We start from the raw sequence: 6,000 nt of genomic DNA, 5'->3' as shown, positions 1-6,000 counted from the left end.
AGCGGAACTTTTCCTATCGCTTTGCGCTGCTACAATTGTGTTGTCGCCATTTGCTTCGTTCTGGGGCTTTTAAATCATCGAGATTTTTAAATTTTGCAGTTTTAACATGTATGTCTTAAGTTTTGTAGAATTTCATTGTTGTAAGCTGCTTTGAGACTAACAAGGTGAAGAGCGAGATAGAATTTCTTTAAATAAACAATACACTGTAAATCAGTTACTGCTGCAAATGGTTACTTAATTCGATGGTTGCCGATTGTGCTTTTGCATTTAATCGCCATTTAATCCCACTGTTTACGGTTTCCCCTCTTTTCTGTTACATCCTTTTGTGGGAGATGCACCTGCCAACTTTGGAGGGTCAAGCTAGGTGTGCCTTTAACGTCTCTTTGCAGTTTGCATGCAAGGGCATCCACTGTGGAAGGGGCTGAGAACTCGCAGGATGGTGGTGGTCAGGGATGGGGAGCTTTAGGTCTTTCCTTCCTTGCTGTGATGCTGACAGTGATGGCTTCCCACAAGTTGCTATTCTTGGCACAAATACACATTTAAGGTCACATGCAAGTTGGCATTTGAGGAAAAAGATTTTCGTCCGGGAAAGCATATGCTATAATAAATGTGTTACTTTTGATGCCGTGTGACTCTCTGTTGTTTTTTTCTGCAACTGACTTAACACAGCTACCCCTCAATTGTACGAACCAGGTTATTTGGCCGTTTTCATGCCTGTGTGTGACGGATGGTGACATTTTCCTCTAACAAGGGAATGTGTGATGTCATTTCACTTTACGACACTCCCATTCACCTCCTTGCTTTGCATGACATATTGTAAATTGTCATGGAGACTAGCAGGAGGGTGAAGAAGTGAGCCAAGGAGGGAGCTCTAGCCAGGCCAGTAAGAGGCTTGCTGCTTGCCAACCCTCAATCCAAGCCAGTTGTAGACATATTTTAGAAACAACTGAGGGTGATCCCATGTTTCATAGTTGTCCCACCCGTTCAGGTGTTCATGTCTGCACAGAGGTGGCTTCTGACATGTACACGGGAAATTTGTGATGCGTGATAGCCAGTTGGAAGGCATGACTGACGGGGTGACTCCAGCAAGCGGCAAAGTGGTGGTGTGATGTTTTCACCCCGGCTGAATGTGTTTCAGGACGTTCAGCAGACTTTCACATAATTTTGGGTTGAATTGTGAGCCAGACACACAGTGAAGCAACTGCAGAGCTTGTTTCACAACATGGCTACTTGGCTTACTAATCTAAACCAGGGTTGGGAATTCTTTTTGCGTCCCAAGAGCCACATTTCTTTCTGGGCAACCTGCTGGTGGGTGGAGACAGATGCGAAAGCGGGCAGAGCATTGAATGTACATTTTACCTCTGTACGGTTTCCACAGGCACTCAGACATCCTCTTTAAATTCCAGTGGGGGAAGCCAGAGATATTGTAAGAGTTCAAGGATGCATCCCAGCCAGGCAAAAACACTCCAGGAGGGCATGCAGCAAGGCTGGTGAGCGGCCTGGCCAGGAGAGTGCCCCTGGGGCCGGATACAAAGACCTGAAGGGCTGCACACAGCCCTCACGCTTGAGATTGACCACCCCTGACCGAACCCAAATAAAAGCATGTGTGGACTTCCGGAGGCGGCGCCTCCGACAATGGCGAATTCCCTCTGACTCAGAGGGAGACAGCTCCGCAGAAATCGGGTCCTACCGCTGCAGCGAAGCGGGGACCCTTTGAAAACCGCAGGCGGAAGAAGCCTGCGGCCATGGGACTCAGCGGGCACCGTTTGCGCCCCCCCCCCCCGTTTGGCAAAGGAACCCCATAAAGGGCTCCGGAGTGAGACGGGGGCTGGCGCGGTGCTGAGAGTCAATCGCTACTTCTGCGGAGTGAAGCTGCACAGCTGATGTCGGAGAGCGCTGTCCTTTTTCCTGTGACAATTCGGACTTTAAACAACAACCCGTGAGTAGGATAATTGAAACTTTTGGATTAAAAATATACTTTTGAATTTGACCCGAGACGGGAAGGCGCAAACAGGAAGTCCGCCTCCCGTTCCTTGTATAAACATCAAAGCAAAGATTTTATAAGCTAAAAGCTGGATAAATTGAAAGCTTGAAAATTCCTGCATTTTTGAACATCAAATCCCCCCTGACAGCAGGAGGAAAAGGGGGGGGATTGACTTTCTAATCCTGCAGAGAGTGAGGTAAGAAAATAAGTCTCCATTGTCCTTAACCTGGGGACGGAATGACAGGAAAGAAACTGTCGGTGATGCTTGCAATTTGAATATGGAAATATTGTCAGATAGAATTGGAAAAGGGGAAAAATAATTCCAGCGCTGCTTTCTGCCTGGTTTGTTTTATATTGAGAGGAAACAAAATATTTGAAAATCGAAAGTAACTTTTTATTTCTTCCCTGTTGGATACATTTTAAAAATGGATGTCAAAAAGTAACTACACCCCCTAGAGGAAGTCTACCAGTGTGTCTGTTTCAATTTATAAAGAGAACATAGTAACTGGGAAAATCAGACCGTGGGACCAGCTCCCTGACCTTGACAGAAATGACTAGAGAAAAAGTTTTATCTGCCCTAGACAAAATACATGATGTGCTGCGACAGATGGATGAGAAAGTGTCTTTGATGAACCAAAAGATGGACTATATAACAGCTGCAGTCAACAAAGAGTTGCCAATGGGAAATGCAGTTATAGAAACTGCACAACAATCTACCCAGGAAACTGATTCAACAGGGCAAGTGCAAGGGCAGAGAAAGATGGAAGAGGTTGTGAATGCACCTCAAAAGACACAGAGACTTCAAGTCCTACATGACCAAGGGTTGCAACACTGGGAGATGGAACTTGGAGGACACTGGCTGAATTCTGGATTTAAGAAAATTCCTATCTCTGGTGGGACTGTGAAACAAGTGGAAGATCTTTCTTGGAACAACCACTCTTGGGATTATAAACTAAATACTGGGGAGTGCAACACCGGGGAATGTGACAATTGGATAAAAGGAAATGAAGAATACTACTGTATGGAACTCCCCGGTGATTGGCTCCCCAAAGAGAAAGAGAAGAAAATGCGAAAGAACCCAACAGGGAACAAGGAGGTATGCAACTATAAACAGAAACAAGAAAACCCGCAGAAGGGGCTTGGAAGTGACTGAGAGCCTCAGATATTAGGACACCTGACTGAGGAGGATATACCGGTAATGACATAAGGACTGACATTATCCGGAACCAGGAAAAAGGACGTTGGATAAACCTAGAATGAGAAATGTCTTTTGTAATGAATTTGTATTTATGGAATTAGTGTAACACTAATGAAATTTTAAGAGATGTTGGAAAGGAAGTGATTGGCTTTAGCAGAAAGGTTAAAAGATAAAATTTATGAAATTAATGCAAAATGAAGTGGTTTGAGTAATAAGGTGAAATAAGAAACTGCAAGAATGGTTTGACCATAAATGAAAAGATGAAGTAATATTATATGGGGATGCATAATTAAGGGTAAGATAAGAGGGTATGAATTTGCTGAATAAATTTTTAAATGGAATACAAAGAGGGAGGTGAGAGGAAGTCAGGAAAATAAGTAAAAGAAGGGTAGAAATTGAAAGGAGGGATTTTTAATTTTAATTTTCTTTTTTCTTTTTGTTTTTGGTGTTGAATGTTTGGTTTTTGTACTTTTCTGGTGTTTTTCTTATTATTCTGGTGTTTATTATTATTTTTCTTACTATATTGGTGTTTTTTCCTATTTTTATTTTTCTTTCTTTGTTGATTCTGTAACCTTTTTTCTTGTTAAAACCTAATAAAATATTATTTAAAAAAAAGAAAGAAAAGAAAAGAAAAGAAACAAATAAAAGCATGTGTGAAAGCTGAAGTCCATGTTCCACTGCCCCTACAACTTCCTGAATTTCAGGGTTTCCCCAACATGAAGAAGACTGGTCTGAAAGGCCAAGGGAAGGCTAAGTTGAGCATAATACTTACTTGGTCAATTTATAGACTGCTTCTAATGTATAAAATATCTCAAAGTACTTTACCATAAGCAGTTAAAGACTCCAAAGCATCCAAGAAATTCAGTACTGGACTCATATACAGATTATATGAATAGAATCAGATCCTATCTGGGCATCTGATGACTTGAATGAGTCCACATGCTTCCAATAGATTCTGCTTGTCCACTCGTAAATAAACCGTATCTTTCAAGGACACCCTTGTGACAAAGCCATGCCCACAACTGCATTGTGAGGTGGACCAGTTGTATGTACAACTTATATTTTTAGTATGTTTTGGCCACCTCCTTTTCCTCTTAACTCTAACCATGAAAGAATGCCAGTGTCGTGAGCCAGATGCTTGCCTGGGCAAGACAGCAACCAGCTACATCCTTCATATCTCCACAGGATTGGGTAGCTTGTTTTCCTTGCATTTAGCCCTAGGTGCAATTATGTCGTGTAACTCAAAGCTGTTTAGAGCCTTAGATCACGTGGGAAACAATCCCTCGAGCTTGGGCTCACTCCAAAGCCCAATGCCAAGTTAAAGAAATTAGATAATTCAGACTAGGATCTAAAAGGGAAAGGAGAACAACACTTTAAGGAAAATTAGGAACTGTTGAAGACATTAGATATCCTACACAAGGAGAGATAGTATTCCTGGATGGTCAAAGGTGGTGGCAAAATGATACAATGACCATAAGTATGATGCTTAAGCCTGGGTGGCCTTGACAACCCAATAACATACGCTTATTTATTTATTTATTTATTTATATCAAGGGATTGAATCATGAAGGCATTGAAAACTCTTAGTATGTTAATTCTGGACATTGCCAAAGAGCTATGCATTTTTATCTATTATTTATCTATTATTTATTATTATTATTATTATTATTATTATTAATCCATGCACACTTTCTAGGGATACTTTCCTGGAAAAATAATGAAAGCTTTGAAACTGCCCAGTTTGACTGGTACATGTTACAAAATTTTTTAAAGAGTGCATTTTTGTAAATGAAAAGCTTTTCATGCAAAAATACAGCATTAGATAAACATCCCATTATGTTGCATGTAGCTCAAGCAGATGCATGTTTGCTGAAAATAATCCCACTGAATTCTATGGATTTCACACCTAAGAAAGTGTGCAAAAGGAGATAAATGAGTGGGGAAATGCTAAGCAATCGTGTATCTTCTATTTACAGATAGGTAGCCGTGTTGGTCTGCCATAGTCAAAACAAAAATTTTTTTCCCTTCCAGTAGCACCTTAAAGACCAACTAAGTTAGTTCTTGGTATGAGCTTTCGTGTGCATGCACACTTCTTCAGTATCTGAAGAAGTGTGCATGCACACGAAAGCTCATACCAAGAACTAACTTAGTTGGTCTTTAAGGTGCTACTGGAAGGGAAAAAAATTTTTTGTTTTGTGTATCTTCTATGTCAACCTAGCTCTGCAAGGAGACCCTTCCAGAGGGAGAACAGAAGGCAATCCTCTATTTGAAGGGCTATCGGGTTCAATTCTGGTTCAAAGATTAAAAAGCCACCTGGCTGGAGCATGTCCTTTAACTCTTGCTTGGATGGAGTGGGGTGTGGGTAGAAGCCTCCAACTTGTGGGGTTGATTTAAAGGTAAGAGTCGCATCCGTGGCCCTACTCAACCTGAAGTGAATGTGGGCTGAAAAAGGTTCCCCACGCCCATGCAGCCTATGCAGTTAATGTCCTCCATGGTCCTATTTTGGGGTAAAAATTGTATATTTTGGTAATGTAAGAACAGCAGGATGATGAAGGGAAGTCATTCCTAAGACACCCCAACCTACGATTTTAAAATAGAATATTTGCTTTAAAATGCATATTCATATAGTCTGGATTACCCAAGAACACATACAAGCCAAATATATTGTTTATTTGCTTGTGGTTGTGAGAAATAAGGGAAATGTGGAGATCCACATCCAGCCTCTGTTAAGAAAATGATAAAAACCTTTCATCTCTCATAAGAACATGTATCTCATTTTCCCTGGTACTTGAGTTTTTTTCTGATTACGGTATTCTGG

This window comes from Podarcis raffonei, chromosome 15, assembly GCF_027172205.1.
Source record: "Podarcis raffonei isolate rPodRaf1 chromosome 15, rPodRaf1.pri, whole genome shotgun sequence".
NCBI classification, from domain to species: domain Eukaryota; kingdom Metazoa; phylum Chordata; class Lepidosauria; order Squamata; family Lacertidae; genus Podarcis; species Podarcis raffonei.
The sequence above is the reverse complement of the archived record's forward strand: the minus strand, read 5'-3'. Positions refer to the sequence as shown.